Source organism: Solanum verrucosum, unplaced genomic scaffold (assembly GCF_900185275.1).
Source record: "Solanum verrucosum unplaced genomic scaffold, falcon-dt-bn FXZP01000492.1, whole genome shotgun sequence".
Taxonomy (NCBI): domain Eukaryota; kingdom Viridiplantae; phylum Streptophyta; class Magnoliopsida; order Solanales; family Solanaceae; genus Solanum; species Solanum verrucosum.
Window position 1 is genome coordinate 40,028 of NW_026020541.1, and position 25,995 is coordinate 66,022.

The window sequence follows — 25,995 nt, forward strand, 5'->3', positions numbered from 1 at the left end:
GCCAGGCCAAGGGTTCGCTTGGGGCCAGAAATGGTCTCTGGGTGCCGGTCCCGCCCAGGGTGTAGGCTCGGGGCGTGACATACAATTTGCTTTAGCTAATGCTTAAAGTAATTTTAGTCATTCGCTCTTTAGGGTAAACTTGATGTTTCCAACTCGAGAATTCAAGTGCTTATTTTCATTAACAGAGAATCAAATTGAATTGGAAGTCATAAGTTTTGTTAAGAATCTAAGTAACACGTTTAGTAGTGGTGGCTTTAAAATGTTGAGTAATCTTCTAGATGATGGAAAAACATTTTTACAAATTGTCCATATATACCAAACCATCCATTTTTATATAGAATTCCACTTGGAATATAATATGTTTGATATTTCTTTTATATCATATATGAATTTTAGTAGTCAAGATATGCGTAAGCTAATTGGGTACCATCATTATTATTCTATCAAAAGGAAAAGAAAACGTAATATCTAACTTTTGGCATTTGTTAAGTGTCCTATGGGTAAACGAAATGGACTAGTTTTGGAGAATCCTCACCTCATGACGTAGTTATTGGGGTTGTGTTATGTGTAGGTTCATTTTGTTACTATGATAGTAGAGTCAGATCCATCCCTATTTTTGGTTTATCTACTAGCTCTCAAATTGTATTGTTTATGTTCAGTAATGAGGTATAATTTCTAGTTTTGGACACCATAAGTGAATAAGTTTTGGGAACCACCAACAAAGTAGAAGGTATGACAAGTGAAGAGGAGAGGAGAAAAAAAGAAAAAGGAAAAGGAAAGAAGGAAAAATGTGGTAAATTTTTCTTTATTTTTTCTCTCGTGCTCTTTAAAAGAGTGCATCTCATTCTCTATGTCGGGTGGCAATAATACCGCTTCAAAATAGTATAGGGGGTTAATGAGACCCCACAATAGTTAAAAGGTCATAATGAGCAAAAGCAAACTACTTTTAGGGTAATCTCATGTATATATTGTTGACGTGTCTAACTATCTTATGAAAGAGAACAAATTATATTTACTTAATTATGATTTCAACACGCCTCGTCATGTGCAAGCATGAACCATGCACATGTTTTTTGATAATGGGTTGTAGTGAGGCTTGAGTTCACTGCCTCTATATGGGCTAATACCATGTTGAATTGTGTAACTATCTCATCTAAAAGTTTAAGATGTTAGATAAATAACACTTTATTTACTTATTTACGTATAACATATGATGCAAACGGTTCTTTTGAATAGAGTATTAAAATAACTAGAATAAGTGAAAAATATGAAGTATTGCGAAAATCAAATTAAAAAATCATTTTAAATTTGTGATTCAGATGCAAAGATGGAGTTTAAGCTTCTAGTTCGAGTGTAGTGTCTATACTAAATTGGTAGGTTTTTATTTCCTATTTGACAAAGTTTCCTTAACAATTAATATTTTGTATTGACAACAACAATTTTATTATTTATTGTGACTGTTTCAACGATGAGCTCATGCATAATAAGTTACAAGCTTTAGTGGCAATTATTGCCTTGGTGCCTGTACTGAAGTTTCGCCTAAGCGAGACAAAGCGTCCAGTTGCATGCACTGCACTTAACTCAAGGTTTGGAGTGGAGTTCCAATATTCTTCAGGCAAGTCAAATTAGGAACCTAATTGAAGAATAATATTTTTTATAACCAACCCAGTGGTTTGGGCTTGGGACTTCCATGTTGGAGGTCTCAAGTTCAAAACCCCTTGGCAGCGAAAGCAAGGGGTTTGCCTTCTGGGTCGAGCTCGTCGCACCGGGCTTTTCTAGTGCGGGTTACCTCTCCTATGTGGTTTGTGAGCTATTGCATAGGAGCGGGGTTTTTACCCTGTGCGCACCCAAAGAGTATCAGCTGCGGGTTTCCCTTGTCATAAAAAAATAAAAAAATAACCAAGCATGATTAATGACTCCATGCTACCGATCCTTTTTAGGAGAATTGATTTAATCATAATTTGACCAAATTCTACTACGAAAATGATGATTTGGATGTTTGTCTAGCTTCTTAGAACGTTTCTCTCCCATTTTTTTCTTTCTGCCATTCTTGTTAATTTTCTTAGTCGTTGTTCCTCAATTGGGTGAACATTGGTTAAGAAAAGGTTTTACACCCCTATCAATTTTTAGACCTGGACCAATGTTTTTGCAATCAGATTTACATGTTAATATGTTTATCTACTTCAAATTAGCAAAGTGATCATTGAATAAATTGGATGTAATTATGTGGTTGTGTTGTTTAAAGAGTAAACAAATTTGTAGCTTTCTCATATGGGATTCAAGATGTTGTTTCCTTGGATGTTTCTCTTACTAGTTCAACAGATGGAAGCTAATTCTAGTAATCTCAAATGATCTTCTCAAGTATGGAGAACTTATCTTGGTAGACCTAGTTATTAGTGGTGATAACTAAATAAAAAGAGAAAAATTGACAATCCTACGAAAAAATGGCATACTATGACCAACACAGTTAAAATAAAGCATTTGAATAGTTCATTATATTAAGTTGACAAAAAGTTTTTTATAAAATAATATTTGAATAAGTTTTTAGATTAATAGTTTTTAGTACGAAAAGGTGGAGAGAACTTTTGAAGGTGCAGAGATGATGAATTTTATTAAGGTGAGGAGAAGCCTCCTATCCATTATTTTCTCTTGGTGCAACCATGAAGTCTCATGTTGTGTAGAAGATTAGGTGATTTTCATAGAAAATCATATATTTTATAGGGTTTTCCTTTAGGTATACTTCTTGTATTCAAATGCCTTTTGACCCAAACATTAATGAAATTATTTACCTTGTGAAAAGAAAGTGTAAAAATAGAAAATTTAGTAAGGCATTACATCACATATGAGATATGAACGTAAGTTAACTTATTAACTTGAATGCTTGGATAGAGGATCTTCCATTCTAGGAAAGCCCTTTTTAGATTGATACAAAAGAAAATAATAAATATTATTAAAGAAAAGAGAGTGCAAGAATCAACATTTATTATTGATGAGTTGCAAGTCTTACTGGGTTCACAAATTATTTTCCTAGCATTTCTTACTTGGTTTTTAGATCCTAGCATTTCTTACTTGGTTCTCAAATTATTTTCCTATTTAAGTCTTGCAAGTCTCAGCAACAGTTTCCTTGAGTGAAACTGGAAAGGATTGAAGAGTTTAGATATAAAGCTTATTGTTCCTGTATGATGTATTCTTCATTCCAAATGTGTTAGATCATTTATGTGTCACTTGGAGTGATGATGACATGTAACAATGTGGATATGATTTTGTGTGACTCTGTAGACTTCTGAAATCATGAGAAGACAATACCCAAAGAACTGATACAACAATATACCTAGAGAACTAATGATAAAAAAAAAATTCTTTTTTTGATATGACATCAAAACTGGTGGTAAGATTACTACAATAATTTGATCCTAAGAATGTATCACTGGGTAATGTTGTTGTTGGATCCTGAGAATATCGGTTGATAGTTGTACTAGTATAAAAAGACTAGTAAGTGAAGATATCAGTGTCTTGTGTTGAGTACATAAATGAGTTTCATCATTTTTAGTAGACTCTGGTGCTATAAATGGTATAGAATTATTTAAACAAGTGATATTGAGTCAACACATGTCTAGACTAGACTACTTTTATTATTGCCCTTCATAACTAACTAGTTCAAAGCTATAGTTCCTCAATAACTGATCTTTCTCAATAAAATCTGGTTTGTCCTCTCAACAAACATGGGCTTATTGAAAAATGTAAATCATTTCTACACTCTTTTGGATTATATTGACTCCTTGCAGCTGGAAAGAGCTATAGTCATACACGTTCTACTGTTCTAGCACCATCTTAGTGCTGATGCTTTTATTAATAAAATTTACGTATCGAAAATGTGGGCTTATTTAATATCATTCTGGTTTGGAATGACAATTTTATGGTTTCTGCATTCAATTGTGCCTTTTCTTATCGAGTTACTTCACCTGCCCTTCCATCAAAACATGGATGCACACATCGATGGCATGGTGTATGTAATCATGTATGATATTTGATTAAATATTTGCTAAAATAATATTGTATAGCAATGTTTATGACTATATAATAAATGCAGACTCTTTGCTTATATACGTGATTTTGCATTGCAATATGCCATTCTATTAACATTAAGTAATGATGTCTATATAATAATGTTTATGACTGTATAATAAATGTAGACCCTTTGCTTGTATACGTGATTTTGCATTACAATATGCCATTCTATTTACATCAAGTAATGATGAATTCTTAACTTTTGTTTTGAAGGTCCAACTGCCCGAAGGAGTAACACCATTTATGCATATTACTCAAAATGAATTTATATGGCGAAAGTGAGTTCAAATCCTTTCTTTGTTTCTTTTAATGATGATTTTCCTGCCAGTTAATTGCATTCTTTCTTTTGATAACCCTTAAACTTTGAAGTTCATTTTCGTACACTTGTTGCTTATACTTCTGAATTATTGTTACGTTGTCTGCAATTGTGAGTACCACTTGGATGAGATATTGATTATGGTCGAAACAGTTAGTTTGCGTATCTAAGATCAGGATACAATAACTATGCAAAAAAGATTGGTTATTGCATTACGTTAACATTACCATTTAAAAAAAAAAAAAAGATTGGTTATTACCATTGCTTTCACTTTTAAGATAAAGCTTTCAAAAACCACTAATAAAAAAAGAGATTAAACTTCGATAAACATTGTATCTTTTTCCATGTTGTGCCAAGGATGCCATGGGAGTATGAATTCAATGACAAGAAAATGAGTAAACAAGAAATTTGAATTGCGGGTTGTGATTATCTGGTCAAGCTTAAAAGGAAGAACCTTTTGTGAATTGAAACTAATGTTGAATAATGCTTATGTTTCATTTTTTTTCTTTGTTCTATAAGATGAGATACAAAAAATTAGTTTCTTTTTGTGAAAGAGAAATAAGTTCTTGTTTCATTCCTTAGAAAGTTTTTGTGTTCTATTTCTTATTATGTAGTTTATAGCATTTTGACTTCCAAAACTAAAGCTTCTAAATGATGCATACCTCGATTAGTTGACTTTGAGTTGGAGTTGAATGGTTTTCAATTATCATTGATCTTGGCTTTGGGTAGTCATTTTTAATTGCAATTTTCTTATGTCTTACAGGCATTAGAAACTGAGAGAAGAGGATATTGCTATATGTGAATGCAAGTATGATGCAAGTGATCCTAATAGTGCATGTGTAGGAAGATGTTTGAATTTATTAACAAACATTGAATGTACACCGGGATACTGTTCGTGTGGTGACACTTGCAGAAATCAGGTAAATTAGATAATTCTCTTAATTAGTTGAACGTTACTCTGTTGTTTCTCTTTATTACTATACTTTTACAGTGGTCTTATCGATTTCTAAATTTACAACAGATTTTATGGATAGTGCACCAAATTTGTGTTACAATCATGTGTTGAGAAAGAGTGGAAGTAGTGGTATTTTAGAACTTTTATGATAAGCTCAAAAAAGTCCTGTCATGCTATTACCTTTCCTAATTATTATTTTTTTTAAAAAAAATTCCAACTTTGATCATTGATTTTGGGCAAACGTACAACTTTGAGTTTGACATCCCAAACTTTGACATGATAAGGGGTAATAACAGTGTAGGACTATTCTACTAAGTAGCACCAGAAAAGGGGGAGGGGGGGGGGTGTCCAAATTAGCTCAAAAGCTATCTGAGCACAGGCATACAATTTAGGAGGGCTCGTAAATAATATTGGCTGGTTACATTGATTTAGTACTAAAGGTTGGGAAATCCCATCTATCCATACTGGAGAGACCTCTAACTTGCTTAGGAAGGATAAAAAAAGAGTTGAAGAGAACTCCTAAAAAAGCCATGACTCAAGTTGGCGATTTTTTCAGCAGGTTTATTAGCCTCCCTAAAGCAATGACAAATATGGTAACCATGCTCTTCAATTATTTTCCTGGCATTGATCTTCCACGGTGGGTCCCATTCTCTTTTAATACATCTAGTTAACAACATGGAGTCTGTTTCAACCCATACATTAGAGAAGCCTCTATTAGCATACCATTTAAGGCCATAAACAAGAGCTGCCATTTCTGCGATGTTACTCGTGCCAGGTTCCAATTGATGCACTAAGCAAACACGAGGTTTCCCAATGAGTTTCTGATCAGACCACCTCCACCACAACGGCCTTGAATGCAACTACCATCACTGTTGAGTTTTACATACATATTTGGAGGTTTTATCCACTTACCTATGGTAGTGGTTCTGTGGTGAATTTCGGCATCCAAAATGTAGTGTATATTTCTCCAAGACTCTACAATGTTAGCTTTGCCAAATTTCTTCTTAGTAATATGCACAATGGTAAAAAGAATATTAGCTTTAGATCTGTATACAGAAGGCTTAATAGCATCAAATTCCTTAGAGCATCTTTCTCTCCATATCTCCCAACAAATCATTGGGGGGGGGGGGGGGGGGAGAGGGAGAGCATGAATAACAAAATTAGCAATGGAGTTCTTTGTAACAGTATTCCACTAATTGAGGATGCGGATTTTAAGTGTCCTATGGGTGAGTCTCACTCCCAGTGGACCTGCGATCTCACACCACACTTTTCTAGCATGTTCACCCTAACAGAATAGGTGATTCACTGTTTCCAAGTTGTTGTTCTCATTAGTTGCAGCACAACAATGATATCCCAAGATAATATTGATGCCCTACTTAGCCACTTTCTCATCAGTAGGAAAGCCATATTAAATGTAATGCTATTATTTGAGATCTTGTTGGTGGTATTGTTGTGGTTTCTTTTCTTTCTAATAATATCCCAACCAGAGTGGAGAGTGAAGTGGCCAGAATTGGTGTTTTCCCAGATAGCTTTTGTCATTTGTGAGACCGTTGAGAATAATCCCCAAGTTGATGATATTGTTCTTTAGATCATTCGGGAGCTCTGCTTGGACAATTACTAGTAAGAACAATAATTAGCTTGATAGAGATATGCCCTTCATTGTTGGGGTAGAGCAAGTGCAAGGGTCCTAGATCTGACCATTTATCAAACCAAATATCAACATTTCCTCTTCCAACCTTTCAGTAAATATGTTGCTCCACCACTGACTTAACTTCACAGATGACTTTACAATTTTGAGAGTTGCTAGAGGACCATTGAGTCTTTATAGGGTGTTGATTCTCGAGGTACTTTGTCATAAGCATTAGTCATATCTAGTTTCATCACTACATTGCCCCCTCTGTTAGGTTTGCCAAGATCACTAATATTTTCTTGGGCAAGAAGAATGTTTCCAGTAATGGCTCTGCCTTTGAGAAAGCTACTTTGATTCCTGCTCCCAAGGCCTAGCTCGAGTGGCAAAAGGTGGCGGATTTGTGACTTAGGTCGCAGGTTCAAGCCCCACACCATGCAAAGAGAAGCCCGATATTTGAGTGGAGAAGGGTAGAGGGGAGGGCCCATTATTCACCGAATTTAAAAGATTGTGATTGGTTCAAAGTGTGACGGGTCACAGACGAATTTCTCGGTTATCAAAAAAGCTACTTTGATTCCTGGAGATAATTCGAGGAAGGATGGAGGTCAATTTGTTAGTCAATATTTTAGAAATAATTTTACTAAAAACGTTACACAGACTGATAGATCCCAAATTAAAAAAAGATTGGGGGTGATCAATCTTAGGAATAAGAACAAGTAAAGTATGAGTATACAATTTTTTGGAAGGATATCAGTTGCGAAAAAATCAGTCACAACTTTATGGAGATCTGATGCAATGATGCTCTAAGTATTTTGATAAAAGTACCCACTTAGGCCATCCAGTCTAGGAGCACTATCGAGATCTAGAGAGAATACACAATCCTGAAGTTCTTTGAGTGTTGGAAGGGTGCAAAACATGTCATTGTCCTCTTTTGTGATGCACCTATGAATAATATTAAGGGAGCTATAATCAGGGTTAGTATTGTCATAAGTAAAGAGATTCTTGTAAAATCCAATAGCCCCTTCAGCAATTTTGTCATTTCCTTTTAGGCAGTTGTTGTGTTCATCCATAATTTTCCTAATGTTCGACCTTTTTCTCCTGTCTCTGATGATGTTGAGAAAATACGCAGTGTTGAAATCTCCTTCAAGCCATTTGACCCTAGCTTTTTGTTTGAGGATAGACTCTTGAAGTTTGAGAAATCTAGTGAATTCGGCCTTCAGCCTAGCGAGATCTCTCTTGTTATCTCCGGTGTTTTTGGTTACATTGTTGTCTTCAAGAGCTTGAATTTGGCTTTCAAGTCTCTTAGGTTCTTCGTAGAGGTCCCCAAAAGCTTGTCAAGACCAAGAACTAATAGCTTTGTAAGTCTTGTGGATTTTCTGGTGAAGGATATACAGGGGGTTCCTATTGACTTCTTCATTCCAAGAGTTTTGAACTATATCCAAGAAGTCAGAGTGATCCTCCTATATATTCAAGAATTTGAAATATTTGATAGTGGGAGGAGTATCATTATTCATCTTAACCAAAAGTAGAGCATGGTCCGAGAACGTTCTGGTTAAGTGAGTAAAATTAGTAGCATTATACATATCATACCATAAAGAGTTATAAACAAGTCTATCCAATCTTCCCTAAATATTGTTAGGGGGGTCTCTACTGTCGCACCAAGGAAATTTAGAACGTGAGAAACCTGCATCTTGAAGACCACACTCATTAAGGCATTCAATGAAATCAAGAGTTTCTTCCATTTTATGAAGTCTTCTTCCAAATTTCTCATCACTGGATACCACCACGTTAAAGTTGTCTGTTGCTCCCCAAGGGTCTTGGATAATGTTTGCTATAACTCTCAATTCTGCCCATAGGTTTTTCCTCAGCTCTGTACATTTGGCATAGATAACTGAAAGGAAAAAAATTTGGTCAACATTATGAATAACTTTGAGAAAAACATGTTGCTCCCAATCATGAATGACCTCATCATCAATGTCATTCAACTAAAGGATCCAGATTTTGTTAGAACTGTTGTTGTAGGGCTGATGAAAACCAAGATTTCTTCTAAATTTATCCATTTTATCACAAGCAAACATAGGTTCTTGTAGGTAGAGGAGAGGACAATGAAATTGTTGTTTAAAGAGGAGTAATATTTCCAAGGAACCGTTGGATCCTATTCCCCTAATATTCCATGATACGAAGCTAACCATTGGAAACATTAGTTGTAGGGGTTATTTGATTTTGAATATTGGTTGTGGAAACTTTGATGGTAATGTTAGAGCATCCTCCCGGATTGGAGGGGTTCCTTGGAGGTAGGTTGTGCTTGGTTGTTGTGTCTAGAGATTCCATAGGGGGTATTTAATCGATGAATATCTCTTTTCATGATCCCTGGTAGCCTCACCGTCCGATTTAGAGGAGGTGAGATCCTCTTCAAAACATTCCATGAACATATCACAGTCTCCACCTCTAATGGTGAGGGACTTGGTGAAGAAATTTAAAAGTAAATTACTCGACTTCACAAATTTTGTAGTAATATCTCTTGAGATTATCTTTCTTTGACAAAGTGACAATCAATCTCAACGTGCTTAGTCCTCTCATGAAATATTGGATTTGATGCGAGATGAAGGTGCGTTAGATTATCATACACAAGTTCCATCCGATCGATTTCTTCAACTTTTAGTTCTCTCAGCAATTGTTTGATCCAAACTAGCTCACGGGTTGCTACAACCATTGCTCGATATTCTGCTTCTGTACTAGATCGAGCAACCACACTCTGTTTCTTACTCTTCTACGACACCAAATTACCTTCCACTAAAACACAATATTCAGATGTAATACATCTATCTAATGGTGATCCTTCCTAATTAACATATGTATATCCAATGATATGCTTGTAACATTGATCCTCAAAGAATAGTCCTTCACTTGAAACTGACTTTATATATCGCAGAATACAAACAACTGCATCCCAATGACTTATGGGGGAGTTCATAAAATTACTAACAACACTTACAGAAAAGAGATGTCAGCTCTAGTCTTATAAACTTTACCCTACAAGGTAGAAAGATCGTTTCTGATAGACCCTCTACTCAAGTAAATGCCTCAAATCATTGGTAAGGGTATGAACTAGAGCACATTTGGAATGAGCAATTACATCATACACAAACAATAATATTTAGATATAAACTCTTCAAACTTTTTCCGTTTTACCCTAGGGAAATGTCACCGAGACTTCCAAGTCTAGAATAGAAAAATAATCTCTAAACTAAGAAAAAATGTTAAAATAAAGAAAACAAGATAAGTTCATATATCTAACTCTTCAATATGTATGTAGATATATCAAATGCAAAAACGAATGTATTTTCAAAATCCAAAATAAAAAAAGTAAAATCGTACCAAAATTGGCTTTCGAAACGCCCTCGTGTAGCGCATCTGATGTTGATTTTGCTTTTGCTTTCTCGATCTTCGCTTTTTCGTTATTCATTGTTTTTCTTTTTTACTGTATGCTTAAAAGGCTAGAAGGCACAGTGGAGTTTGTCTAGGAATAACTTTTTTCGAGTGGTGAACTTTGAAAATCAGTTTTGCCCTAAAAATTTGGGAAATCAAGTCACTTAGTCGAACTAGAAAACTATAAAGAAAGGGAGTCTAATTAAGGTTACGAAGTAAGGTCAGCTGGTTAAGGAAAGCTCAAGTTATGCTAAGCGATTTCATAATCTAGGGTGTTAGTTAGGCTAAGTGAGCTTTCCTTAACCAGCTAACCTAACCAACCAACACCTAAGATAATGAAATCGCTTAGCTAAGCGAGATTTCCTTAACCAGCTGACCTAACCAGCTAACACCTTAGATTATGAAATTGCTTAGCATAACGTGAACTTTCCTTAACCAGATGACCTTACTTCATAACCTTAGCCTCCCTTTCTTTATAGTTTTCTATTTCGACTAGGTGACTTGATTTCCAAATTTTTAGGGCAAAACTGATTTTCGAAGTTCACCTCTCGAAAAAAGTTATTCCTAACCAAACTCAACTGCGCCTTCTAGCCTTTTCAGCATACGGTAAAAAATAATAACAATGAATAAAGAAAAAGTAAAGATCGAGAAAGAAAAAGCAAATGCAAATGCATATGCGCTGTACGAGGGTGTTTCAAAAGCCAATTTTGGTACGATTTTACTTTTTTGATTTTGGATTTTAAAAATACACTCGTTTTTGCATTTGATATATCTAGATACATACTGAAGAGTTAGATCTATGAACTTATATTATTTTCTTTATTTAACATTTTTTCTTAGTTTAAAGATTATTTTTCTATTCTAGTCTAGGAAATCTCGGTGACATTTCCCTAGGGTATAATGGAAAAAGTTTGAAGAGTTTAGATCTAAACCTTATTGTTTGTGTATGATGTAATTGTTCATTCCAAATGTGCTCTAGTTCTATAATGACCCGAACCGTCGTTATTTAGAAAAAGCAAATTTTGGAAAAATACTGGGCCACTGTCCCACCAAAGAGGGCCAGATGCCGCTAGGGTAGTGGCGCCACGGCGGGGTAAGCTGGCGCTTGAGCAGGATAGGCGAGACAGAATGTAAATAACACGAAATCTTATTTTCTTCTTTTTCCTAAAATACCTAATTTAGACGTAAACCACCTTAGAAACCCCCCAAAAAGCTGCTCTAAGCTTGGGAAGGAAGGAGAAGGAGATTTCTAGCGTAAGGAGAGCAGTGGATTGCGGATTTCAGGTCAAGATCATCCTCACAAAGTCCAAAAATAAGAATTGAAGCCAAAAACTCCGTGCAGCTTCTTGGCGCCCAGGTAGGCTAGGTTTATTAATTGAGTAGTTATAAATCTATGCCCACTGCGTAATATAATGTAAATCAATGGTAGGATTTATGCGTAGGCCTTCGTGCATCGAATAAGAGATAATTAAATCCTAGGAAGAAGCCTTAGACGATGATATATGGGTAGGTGATGGTTGTGATTTCATGATTGTGTGATATATGTTTTCTCTTGCTACATTATAATACATGTATGTATGTGAATCTTGCAATTATTGACCACACTAGTAGTAAATGAGATAGGTGAATGATGAACGCCATGAATCATGACTTGATTGTATAATTTTGAGAATATACTTGTGATTGTGATTGTGATTGTGGCTTGTTGAGTGGATCGGGTGTTGCGTTCCGACACACTAACTTGGATCGATTGTCACGTTTCAGCATAAACATTGGATCGGGTACCACGTTTCGGTATGCTAACAGTTTGGGTTTGGGTTCCATGACAGGACCAATGACTTGACATAATTGCATATCTATTAATTGTGAAGTTGTACGTTGTTCTTAAGTGATAATTGATGTTGTATTGCTCCTGAAGGGTTAAAAGAAAGTGATGACCTATATATGTTTGTTCTACTATGTTGATTTAATTCGTTATGTATCTTATTGTTGAACGAGCCGGGGAGAGCCAAGGGTTCAAGAGTTGTTAATATTGAGAGAAAGGTTTTCTGGGTGTTGCAAGGGATTCGTGGTTTGAGGTTAGGAAGCCTTGATAAGAGGCACCAGGTGGCAAGGATTGGGTAAGATGAAGAGAAGGCAAGGGTATGTTGTGTAGGGTTGATGGTTCAAGGAAATGTTGGTAGTTGTAATTGTGAACTCTTCTATGGGTTAGAATGGTTAGGCCATGATTAAGAACCTAGTAAGGTGAGTTGACTGAAACGGAAGTAGTAGTAAGGGTGCTAGTGTAATTCTGAGGTATTCGAGAGAGAGTAAAGGTCGAGGAGCAAGTGGTTTTTATTGCATGATCTTGCTAATTGAATTCTTATATTATGTGGTGGGCATCGGGTTGACCGATGATGCCTACCAGTACGTGTGGTTTGTACTGATACTACTCTTGCTATGTCTTTTTGGGCACAGTCTGGATATGTAAGAGCCTTTGATTGACTGTGTTATCTGGTATTTGTGCAAGTGGGAGGTAGTAGGTACCCCATGGAATTAGTCTAGGTGCGCGCAAGGGGCCAAAATGCCACGATCATAAAAAATAATACTTTTAATGGTTGTATTATAAGTATAATTAGGCATCCTTGTGACTAGGAAATCTTCCTTATTTTGTGTAGACTATACTCCTATAAAGGAGCTCCATCGTATGTTGCAAACCACCAACCAGTGAACATCTAGAGATTTATGTGATATGAGGAAGCCGAGCTCTATAAAATTTTATTCTATGGCCATGCAACAAAGTGTGTCATCGTTGCATATGTGATACCCCAGGGAGGTCATGTGCTCTCTATAACTGTAAATGGTGATTCATTTGCTTAATAAATTTGGTTGCGGCTAGAAGGTTTTCCGAGAAGGTGTGATATTTGGGTTTGATTGATATTTTGTGAGAAAATGCAACTGTGATCTCTATATTTGTACAAAAGGTTTCCTATTTCATTGGGGTGTGATTAAATGCTGCTTCAGAATTAGTGGTTTATCTATCATATATGCTGAGGAACTGGAAATCTCTGTTTGATTGAACTCGCTTTGTTCCAAGCAGTTGTCGTATGACATAATTGCTCCTAGTTATTCCTTTATAAACAAAAAAATGAAATTAAAAATAATTGCTGCGTGTTATTTAGTTCTTTTTGTGTTGAGAATCTTTCTTCACTTAAATTTATCCTTTCATCTAGTGTGAGGAGGAGTTTGTGGTTCCTTAAATGTGATGATTGCTTCAATAACTAATAGGAGATTCTACTCAGTGCCGTATTAGAAAAAAGACAATGAGTGTCATTTGGATTGTTTTGAAGTATTTTTCTTGCTGTCCACAGAGATTCCAGAAATGTGAATATGCAAAAACTAAGTTGTTGAGGACTGAAGGGTGTGGCTGGGGTCTTTTAGCTGATGAGAATATAAGGTAATTATGCTAAAGCAACCCCCTATTTAAATTATTTTTGACCATTAGTTTGTATAGCACAGTTTCGGCATATATAAAAAGAGTTTATTTTTTTTCATCATCAAAATTCCAGAACTGAGCCTATCAAATTCGAGCTTTCTGTGGAATATCTTAAAGGCCTTTGTACATTAACTATATTTATGGTCTATTCTTAATTGTTCCTCTCTCTTCACATTATAGGCTGGACAGTTCATCATTGAATGTTGTGGAGAAGTGATATCATTTGAAGAAGTAAAGAAAAGATCTCAGGCTTATGAATCTCATGGTAAGTTATCAACATTAGAGATGGTTGGTAATTGATAAGAGCTTATGCTTTTTGATGTTTTGATGATCTCCTCACAAGTGCAGGGACCTGGTCCTCTGCAGAGTATGCTCGTCCAGTGTCAAAGTGCGGTACAGCTGTAAAAGTTGTCTGCATCAGAAGTTGCAGAGTACTTCACCAATCAGAAGCAAGGAGGTTGCTTGTACGTTTGGTAATAACTTTTTGTGGTATATACTAAACAAAAGACAACAATATTGAAAATTCATTAAAAAGAGAGAGTCTTTCAAGCTTCAAGAACAGCAAGGGACTTGATCAATTACTTCAAGAGCTTCAAGAACAACAAGGGATCTGATCGATAACTTCAAGAGCTTCTTGTACCAGCTGTTACTTTGTTTGCTTGTAATAGTGCTTACATTGTAGGATTCGTTTTGTGAAAGAAACGTTTCAAACTTGTTTGAATCATTGTAAGAACTAGGTTAAGGGTAACTTAGGTTCTTACTCTAAAATTATATATTAATCGGTTAGGATTAGTATAGTGGGCGGTGTTGTATCCGATTTGGCTCATCTAAGTAATAGGAGGTATTGCTTAGAGTTGGGATTAGTAGGCTAATCTCGGTTTGTAAACTTGCTTTTACTTTTGCTTGGAGAAGATTAGTGAAAGAAGTTTGAAAAGTCCTGGCAGGCCAGGTCGTGGTTTTACTCCCTTGAGCAAGGAGGTTTCCACGTAAAGTTGTTGTGCAATCTTTACTTTCAGCACTCTGTTTATTTTCTGTTATTGTAACTGTGTTGAGGACCTGGTCCCATCGAAACAAGTGGATGCATATTTTAGTTACTGTTCTTGCTGAGTGAAAGGACCTAATCCTTGACTGATAGGTGGACTCATGCATTCCAACAAGTGGTATCAGAGCAAGTCTTTTCTCTCTGGTTAACACCAAGAAAAGGAAAGATCCTGACGGAATGGCCGCTCCACCTAACATGGAGGAAGGACAGTCTTCGATCAGACCACCTCGATTCAATGGTCAGTATTATGGATGGTGGAAAAATCGTATGCATGATTATATCAATGCAGAGGACACTGAGTTGTGGGGTATCATTCTTGATGGTCCTTACATTCCAGTCAAGGAAGTGAAGGATGGAGAGACCACCACTTCTATGGTCAAGACAAGAAAAGAATACAATGAAGCTGATAGGAAGAAGATTGAAAAAAATTACAAAGCCAAGAAGATCCTAGTGTGTGGGATTGGAGCGGAGGAGTACAACAGAATTTCTGCCTGTGAATCTGCCAAAGAGATATGGGATTGTCTCCAAACAGCCCATGAGGGAACACAACGAGTAAAAGAGTCTAAGGTCGATATGCTTACGACTCAATACGAGAATTTTTGTATGAAGGAAGGTGAAACTATCTTTGAAATGAACTCAAGATTCACTTCCATCACCAATGAACTAAGATGCTTAGGTGAGCCCATTCCCTCAAGCAAACAAGTTCACAAGATTCTCAAGGTTCTTCCCAAGTCATGGGAAAGCAAAGTTGATGTTATAACAGAGGCAAAAGATCTGAAGACACTTTCCATGGATGAGCTGATTGGAAATCTCCAGACCTACGAGCTGAACAAAAAACAGAGGACAAACATGAAGAAGGAGAAATTTATTGCTCTAAAAAACTCACAAAATGATACGACTGAGGAGGAAGATCAAATGGCCTATGTTACGAAAAGGTTTCAAAAAATCATCAAGAAACATGACGTCTTTCAAAAGAAGGCTTCGACCAGCAGAGCAGCAAACGCAAATGACCTTTGTCATAAATGTGGCAAACCTGGTCATTTTATGAGGGACTGTCCCAGCCAGAAGCAGGAAACTCAGAACTTCAAACCTTGTAAGAGGGACCTGGTCCCAGACAGTGCTCGGAGAAAGGCTCATGCTGATCAGTTGGTGAGAAAAGCCTTTGCTGTATGGGGAAATGATTCAAGTGAGTCAGAAGAAGATGCAGAAAGCTATGAATATGTTTCAATGATGGTTATTAAAGATGATAAAAATGTCTTCAATTCCATCTTCTCATCAATGGCAAATTCTGATGATGAAGAGGATTCAGATGAGGTAACTCTTTTTGATCTTAAAGATGATCTAGATAATCTGCCTATTGAAAATTTGAGGAAACTTGTTGCTCTGCTTATTGATTGTGTTGATGAACGAACCACTGAAAACTTAATGTTGAATAAAATATTAAGTTTGTGTGAAGATAAGAATTCTGCTCTCATGTCTAAACTGAGTATCAGGATAGGTATCCTCGAGAATGATAGTCTGGAACCCAGTGAGGGACCTGGTACCTCAGTAGGTGGAAAAAGAAAGCTTAGCATCCTTGAGGAAGAACTGGAAGAAAAGCTCAAAATCCTTGAGTCCAAGTTAGTTGCTTCTCTTGAAACAAATTCTCAACTGAGAAAGGATCTGAGTAAGGTCAAGGAGGAGTTAAGCCACTCTCTAAAATGAACTGACTCTTCTAAGATACTCTCTAATCTGTCTAATCAGAGTTTCAATGAAAAGAAAGGGTTGGGACGTAGACCAATAGAACCTCCTTATAATCCTCATAGCAAATATGTGTCTGTATCTGACAATCTGTTATGCACTCACTGTGGGCGTAATGGTCATCTAAAAGAAAAGTGTGAGACTCTGAGAAAAGCAAAAGAAAAGCATGAGAAATTTGTCAGCTCTGAAAACAATGATAAAAGGGAACTCAAGGGACCTGGTCCCCGTTATCGTCTCCGTAAGAACACTTTGCCCCCCTGGACAGGAAGGTTTCTTATTAAGCCTTTTGATAGTTATTGGGAACTCCGTCTGAAGTGGGTTCCCAAGTCTAATAAGTGATTCTTGTGCAGAAGAGAGGGAGCAGTTAATGTTGGTACATGGATAGTGGATGCTCAAGGCATATGACTGGAAATACTCTAAACTTCCTCTCTTTGGAAGCACACCAAGGTGGTGGTGTGTAATTTGGCGGTGGAAAGAAAGGTTTTATTCTTGGTATTGGCAAGATAGGAAGAACTCCAGATCATTCCATAGACTGTGTATACTATGTGGACGGTTTGAAGTTTAATCTCTAAAGTGTGTATCATATTTGCGACAAGGAAAAATGAAGTCAAGTTCATGTCTGAAGGGAAACAACTTGTCATGTCTGAGTGCTCAAACTGATGATGCAAATCTTTGGCATAGGCGACTGGGTCATGTAAGTACCTCTTTACTTAACAAGCTTGTTGCAGGGGACCTGGTCCGCGGACTACCAAAGCTGAAGTTCTCAAATGACAAAATTTGTGATGTGTGTGTAAAAGGCAAACGAACAAGATTTTCTTTCAAGGCAAAGAAGGGTGTGAGCACTACCAGACCTTTGGAACTTCTCCACATGAATCTGTGTGAACCTGTTAGAATTCAAAGCAGAGAAGGAGTGATGAAGGGATACCATGAGATGGAGGAGCGAATCAAGGAAAGGGAAGACAAGGATATCCTAAATCCTGGAAATAAACAGGTTGCAAAGGAAATTGCTGCAGATCTCACATGAGCACCTGGTCCCTCTGATACTACCCAGAAGGTTCCATCTCAAAATCATGAAGCTGATGATGTTGAATCTGATGCTGAAATCGAAGAAGAGTTGATCATAAAGTCCGGATGGAAACATCAATTCTCACATCCATTGGATAATTTCATCTCTCCACTTGACTCTGGAATTCAAACTAGATCTAGGACAAGAAATCTAGTTGCATATTCAGCCTTTATGTCAAGAGAAATACATCAAGGAACTGCTTTGAAAGTTCAATTCAATTGAGGCAAAAGTTCTTGACACTCCCATGAGCACAAGTGTGAAGCTTGACTTAGATGAAGATGGAGTTGAGGAATGAGTGCAAGATTTCAAGCAGCACCAAAGGAATCCCATCTAAAGGCAGCTAAACGTATCCTGAGATACTTGAAGGGAACTCAGGACCTGGTCCTCCTCTACCTAACAGGTGACTTACTTGATCTAATTGGTTTTGCAGATGCTGACTATGCAGGCTTTCTTGTAGATCGAAAGAGTACATCAGGCATGACACATTTTCTTGGATCATCACTGATTTCCTGAGGGACAATGTTGAGAAGCAAAATGTGGTGATGAAGTTCTGTAAGACTGAGGACCAGCTGACTGATATCTTTACAGAGTCATTGAGTAAAGAATGTTTCATTAAAAGCAAGATGAGGCTGGGGATGCACAAGATTACCTGATTCCGTGACAAGTTTGCACAAAAATCTTCTATTTTGATTATGTTACGGAGGGCAGGTATCTATACTTGTTTTAATGCTTGCCACTTAAGAATTCACTTATGGTACCTTAATGTAGGTATACACTCATGGTATGTCTAGCTGAAGGGAAGATTAAATCATACTGACAGGGTTGCAAACTGAAAAGGGGACCTAGTCCTGCTGAGGTTAGTATCACTTACACTACACTGTTTGTATGTCAACATCACTGCCACATGTCCCTCGCCCATTCATCGCGTCAGTTTCAGATGTCTTTTCGCTTTTAAACCAAAGGTTGCTACTGTTGAAGACTCGATGTCTTTTTGGTTTTATATACTACTTCTCTTAGTGAATCAAATTACAAAATCTCATCAAACAATTCTTGTTGAAATTCACTAATCCCCTTTCCAAAAGCTTTTCTCTCTTTCTCAAAATGTCTAACTCTAATTCTTTTTCAAAGATCCCTATCTCCCAAGAAGTTGAAAATCTTAGTTCATTCAACTTTTCATTTTTACTCCAGAAGGCTGTAAAGAAATCTCATGTAAAAAGGGAGAAAGTTAGAAAACAGGTGGCTGAAAATTATAACTCATAAAGGGACCAGGTTCTAGGGTGCAAAATCAAAGTGAAGAAAAGAAAATGACAAGGGAGGAGAGGATAACGGCAATGGAATGGCAGAGTCTTTGACCCTGACATTCTAACCAAATTTAGAATGTCAAATCTTTTTTTTTTGCTATCTCCATCAGTTGCTTTTTGAGTTCATCAACAAGGTGTTAGTGCCCAGAACTGAAAAAGAGAACAGTGGCATCTACTGCTGATCTTTTTTCTCATGGAGAAGCTTGATGAACTTGAAGAGATCAACCTCCCTGCCATTATGCTGGAATGTGATTGTGTTGAAGGAAAAGCTAGGGCAGATCTTAAGTGGCAGATGTTCTAGCGCAGCAGGCTGCTCTTAAACGGGAAGTGACTGATCTTACTGAGATTCTGAATAACAACGAGATTTAAATCACTTCACTAAGGTCTGAATTACAGAATGCGGTTTCGAGGGGACCTGGTACCAGCGATGGAAATGAGCAGGTGTTGCAAAAGTTGAGGGATGAAAATGAAAGGTTGTTGAAGACAAATGCATCACCCAGTGAGGAAGTTAAGGCTCTTAACATGTAGCTTATCAAGGCTCATGAGGATGCAAATGAGCATCTGTCTCTGTTTCTACGCACCCTCAATCTATTTCCCCTTCCATCCTAAAAGTGTCTTGTTTCCTTAGTTTCCCTTTTTGTTCTTCAATCATGATTAAAACTCTTGTGGCTTTGTGTTTGTTTTGCTTGACTACAGTGGTCAGTATTTGTGATCTAATGTTATTTATGTTTCTCCCCTGTTCATGTGTGGCTTAATATTCTCTTTATGCTTACATACACATGTTCTGTGTGGCCCAAGGCCCTGAATTCTTTATTGCCTTGCATTTAACTTGAATATGTTTACTGCTTCACCTTTTCAATGATGTCAAAAGGGGGAAGTTTTGTTGTAAAGTTGGTTGTGGAATAGGGGGCACTGAACTAAGGGGGAACGAACTATGGTTGTTAGGGGCATTGAACTAAGGGGAATGAACTGTGGTTGTTACTGGTGCACTAACAAAGGGGGAACTTGTTATGTATTTGAATGAATGTCTGTTCACTCACGTGAGGAGTTATGCAGGTTGTTTGTCATCATCAAAAAGGGGGAAATTGATAAGAGCTTATGCCTTTTGGTGTTTTGATGATCTCCTCACAAGTGCAGGGACCTGGTCCTCTGCAGAGTATGCTCGTCCAGTGTCAAAGTGCGGTACAGCTGTAAAAGCTGTCTGCGTCAGAAGTTGCAGAGTACTTCACCAATCAGAAGCAAGGAGGTTGCTTGTACGTTTGGTAATAACTTTTTGTGGTATATACTAAACAAAAGACAACAATATTGAAAATTCATTAAAAAGAGAGAGTCTTTCAAGCTTCAAGAACAGCAAGGGACTTGATCAATTACTTCAAGAGCTTCAAGAACAACAAGGGATTTGATCGATAACTTCAAGAGCTTCTTGTACCAGCTGTTACTTTGTTTGCTTGTAATAGTGCTTACATTGTAGGATTCGTTTTGTGAAAGAAACGTTTCAAACTTGTTTGAATCATTGTAAGAACTAGGTTAAGGGTAACTTAGGTTCTTACTCTAAAAGTCTATATTAATCGGTTAGGATTAGTATAGTGGGCGGTGTTGTATCCGGTTTGGCTCATCTAAGTAATAGGAGGTATTGCTTAGAGTTGGGATTAGTAGGCTAATCTCGGTTTGTAAACTTGCTTTTACTTTTGCTTGGAGAAGATTAGTGAAAGAAGTTTGAAAAGTCCTGGCAGGCCAGGTCGTGGTTTTACTCCCTTGAGCAAGGAGGTTTCCACGTAAAGTTGTTGTGCAATCTTTACTTTCAGCACTCTGTTTATTTTCTGTTATTGTAACTGTGCTGAGGACCTGGTCCCATCGAAACAAGTGGACGCATATTTTAGTTACTGTTCTTGCTGAGTGAAAGGACCTGATCCTTGACTGATAGGTGGACTCATACATTCCAACAGTAATACATAAACAGATCACTACTATAATTTCATATGATTTGTGCAGACCTCAAGGACGTGTACATAATTTCTGTGGATGGTAATGATTTCATTGACTCCACCCGGAAGGGAAGTCTTGCAAGATTCATAAATCATTCATGGTAAGTGCTGGAACTCCGGTTGTCAAATTGATGAAAAGCGAAATAAGATAATTATCTTGGTCAGGTAGTGATATATTGTTATGGTTAATTGGTGTTTATTGATAGCACTGATACTGTGTCTTCCTGAATTTCACAGCAGTCCAAATTGTGAAACAAGTAAATGGATAGTGTCGGGGGAAACAAGGGTAGGTATATTTGCGAAGCAAGATATATCTGTTGGAATGGAGCTGACATATGAATATAATTTTGAGTGGTACTACGGGGGTGCAAATGTTCGTGGTCTGTGTGGAGCTGCAAACTGTTCCTTATTTTTGGGTGCCAAGTGTCGACGATTCCGGGTAACTTAAGTTTCTTATGAATTGTTATATCTTAAATACCCTTTGTAGTATCATATCACATGTTCCTTCTTCCCAGATTTTAGACAACAAACAGAGTAATGATTTATGCATATAGATTGAATTTGCTAATCACATGCTACAATCCACAAGTCACATGTTGTAGTATGGTGTATCCTTGTCAAACTCAGTGTGTTGCATTTGAAGCTGAAAAGGAAAGTCATTCAGGATAAATCTTATTGCTCTGATAAAATGAAAAAGATAAATGCTTATTGCTTATTATGCTTGTATTTATAGCACAACAATTGATGTCTTCTTCTCTTTTTTCATTTATAACATAGTTGTAGTAGATGTCTTCTTCTCTTTTTTCATTTAAAACAAAGTTGATCAATGGGACAATAGATGTAAACTGATTGTCACTGTCTTCCAGGATGAGAGCACTGTGTTCTAATCCTGAGACATTGATACACAATCTTAATGGGTTTTGAATTATGACACTGGACATAGATTTCATAGTTCATTTGAGATTGTCTGAAAAGGAACAATAATCCCAGCTAACGTAAATAGTAGAACTTAGTAATTCAAATGAAATTTATTAGAAAGAGTGTGGTAGATGTGCTCATATTGGTAAACATAACAAAGAAAGGGGAGGAAAGAGCTACCTGTTGATATATGCTTTCTTCAGTACTCTAAAACATAATAGATGCTTCTAAATTCGATATGAATCTATCAGTCTCATATGTTATTCTTTTGTTCCATTTTTTATCTTTGCTCAGGAGTACAACCATGTCTGGGAAGATGGGGATGACAGGTAATGCTCAACTTTGTTTTTTTGTAGTTTGTACAAATCTTAAGACTCTGGTTCTGTTAACTTGATTTGTTTCAGGAGCTCCATTACTTCTACATCTTGATTCTCTATGTAAAAGAGAAACATTAGAGTTGAAGCTTGTATCATTTTGGTTTACTGTTGGATGACTTGACCTTTACTTTCTAACTAAATGATATAATTGAGGTAGTTCACTTATTTGTAGCAGTAATAAGAAAAACTTTCAGGTAGTGATTTATGAGTTTCATCGGAGCAAAATTGTCCATGATATTATAGTTTGAATGCTACAGCTTTTACTCATATCCTTCTAATTCTTGGATATTTATTTCAATCAGGATTTCTTACTACAGATATATCGTGGATGATCTTCCAGTTTATGACTCAACAGATGATGAATCTACTATAGTGATCTCCAGAACTAGTGGAGGAAATGAGCACACAAAGATATTGAATGACGGTGAGGGGTCTACGTTCAAGTGGGAACCAACTAATAGCGCAACCAAGAAGTCTCAACGCAAACCCAAGCTGAAGGTCAAATATCTTGTTCTTACTTTTATTCCTTGTATTCTCATATCACGATCCAATTTAGGACCACGACTGACGCTTAGGAGCTAGTGTTCAAAGCAATGCTTATTGATAATTAATAGAAAATCGGACAGATTTCCTCCACTTTAGGGCTATCCAAAAATTTCCCCTATCTCAGAATCAACAATAGAACCAATCAATATCAACTAAACAAGTAATATCTTTATCAGTAGCCATTCGCAACACAATAATACTAAGTCCATCTCCAAATGCGAAAGTGAAGTCCAACACTAGTCACAAGTCTATAAATGGATACGGTGGGAGTATTACCTTGAGTATTTAGAGTAGTGGTTCAAGTCCAAATATCTGCCAAAGTTTCTGAACAGGTACTTCAAAGGAGTTGAAATTGATCGGTGATTCTTTGCAAATATTTGGTTGATGTGTGTAAGGATAGTAGGTAGTCGTGTGTTATTCTCCCCTTCTCATCTTCTCTTCATTTAGTAGTACTTGCATAGTATCTTATTCTTCACTTTTACTACTACTTGTTATTTCAATTACTTTGTTTATCTTGTTGATTATGTTTCTTTGATCTTAACAGTGATTAAAAACTGCTGACCCGGGTTGGAAATATGGGAAAAGAGCAAGCGAGACCAATAAGGCCGCAGTTGAGTGTAACTTTTGTAAAAAAGTTACTAATGGCGGAATCTTTCGTCACAAACAACACCTTATTGGTACTTGCAGGGACGTCTCACGGTGTGAACAATGCCCGGATGCTGTAAGGGAAGAAATGAAGAAATATGTTGATGTAAAGAAGGAACAAAAACGTCAAGCTTTACTTCAAGCGGATGTGACTAATACTAGTGATGATAAAGATGAAGATATGGAAGAAGGTGAAGCTACTGAATAGTCACTTCCTTCAACAGTCGTAGAATGCAACAATTATAGCTAGTTGATGAAGCTGATGAAGATGAGAAATAGATGTTGAACCATTATAAATTTGATTTTGTTTGTCCTATGGTCTGTGGAGGATTTTGTGAAAACTACCTTTTAGCTTTTAATGTGAACTTTTGCTTATATTTATTGTCTCCATTTATTTTGCAGATTTTTTGTTGCTTCTGAATTATCAGTAGAGCTAATATACCCTTCACTTGGTGGAATTCTTGTTTACACAATTTTATTTCCTTGTATTCTCATGTCACGACCCAATTTAGGATCCTGACCAGCGCTTAGGAGCTAGTGTTCCAAGCAATTCTTATTGGTATTTTAGAGAAAAAGAATACTACTCATGACACTAATAAAAATGATTAACGTCGCTACTCTAAGAGTTCTAAATTAAAAGTATGTTAGCAAAGAGCTAAACTTGAGGATGCTCACAGTTCAAATAAAAGAGAAAAGAAGCTTTTCGTAGAGTTTTAATCCGAACACAAGATTTGGTGGGAAACAATGAACCAAACACTTGATATAAAATAAACCCTCCATTTAGCATAACTAACCACTGCGTTATTAATTTTTGTACCAAACTATCCCAAAGTTTTTTCTTCACTTATCCGCATAAGTCTTTTTATCTTATTTGAACTGTGAGCATCCTTTGTCTGATTGGCTAGACCTTGTCCAGAGCTTCCTGTACCCAGTCTAGTCCCAATACATTAGCTTCACCAACTTCAAACTGTCTGATGAAAGAATGACTGCCTATCATACAAGGCTTCATATTGAGCCATCTGAATGCTTGACTGAAAGTCATTGTCGTAGGAAAATTTTGCTAATGGTACATAAACATCTGAAATCAAGAATGCAAACTCTTAACATGTCATCTAATAAGTATGCTCAGATTGTCGTCTGTCTCCGGATGAAATATGGAACTAAGATTTACTCATGTATTGAAAAGATTCCCAAAAGCGTACAGTAAACAGTCATCCTCTGTCAGAAATGATGGACACTGGAACTTCATGGAGTCGGAAAATTTAATTCATGTATAATTTCTGCATATTTTCTCTACCGTTAAAAGTGTACTGGGAATCTGGTTTCTACAAATACCCACACAGAGTCATAACCTCTAAGGGTTCGTGGTAGCCTGGTCTTAAAATCTGTAGAAAAGATTTTTCATTTCACCTTTGGAAACTAAAACTGTTATAGCAGTCCTATGGGTTGTTGATAGCTTAAACCTGGTGACAAGCCAAACAACTATAAACGAATTTAGCAACATCTTCCTTCATAGCCAGCAATAAGTCATATCCTTGTCTGTAATCACTAGAACGACGTTACGGTATTCACACAATTTCCCATCCTTGTATTAGGTGGCCTTGATGTGTTCTACCATTAGAAACTTGGCATGAACAGAAGCCAACAATGTCTTTGAGTTTCTCACACTAAATTTGATACTGATATCCTCAAGTTTATGCATATCTTAGGCCAAAAGTCTCTTTGCAGGAGCTATATGAGCCAAATAGCCCATGGATTTCCTTAATGCATCTGCCGCATCATTTTCTTTCCTGAATGACACCGAATGGTAAAATTCTACGTAGTCATTGAGTAATTTTATTTATCATTGTAAATTGAAGAATCAAATCTTTCTGCTGGATAACAAATTCAGCCTCTTGTGGTCTGTATAAATCTTGTTGGTTTCATTGTATAAATCTCGTGGGTCTTCGCCATTTTTGAACTGCTACTGTATTTTTATTATCCACCGTAATCCCATCCTTAGATACAACATCCCCCAAAAGTGTCATCAAGTCTAGTAAAAAATTCGCACCTGATGAACTTGGCCTAAGGCTACTGTTCTTGCAGTGTTTGAAACACAATTTTGAGGTGATCCTCGTGTTCTTACTGCGTACACAAATATACTTGTATTTACATTGATCCCTTTGTACAAAAAGCAATGGTGATATTCAAAACTACAACAACTATATATAAGGGTATGAAGTTACTAATCCACACTATGAAAGTGTGGGAGATGGTGGTCGAGGTAAAGATGAGGAGGGGTGTGCCTATCTCCGAGAACCAATTTGGATTCGGTCAGGGCGGTCAACTACAAAAGTCATCCATCTTATAAGGAGATTGTTGGAGTTGTATAGGGATAGGAAGAGGGACCTAAACGTTGTGTTTATTGACCTAGAAAAGGCATGCGATAAAGATCCTAAGGAGGTTCTATGGAGGTGTTTGGAGTCTAGAGATGTATGTGTGGCTTACATTAGAGTAATTAAGGCA

General features: G+C 36.8%; 1 pseudogene; it reads left to right on the forward strand.

Annotated features, from left to right (window-relative positions):
* The window catches only part of LOC125810004 (histone-lysine N-methyltransferase ASHH1-like), a 37,398-nt pseudogene extending 13,700 nt beyond the window's left edge, over nucleotides 1-23,698 (forward strand).
* Nucleotides 23,699-25,995: the final 2,297 nt, after the last annotated feature.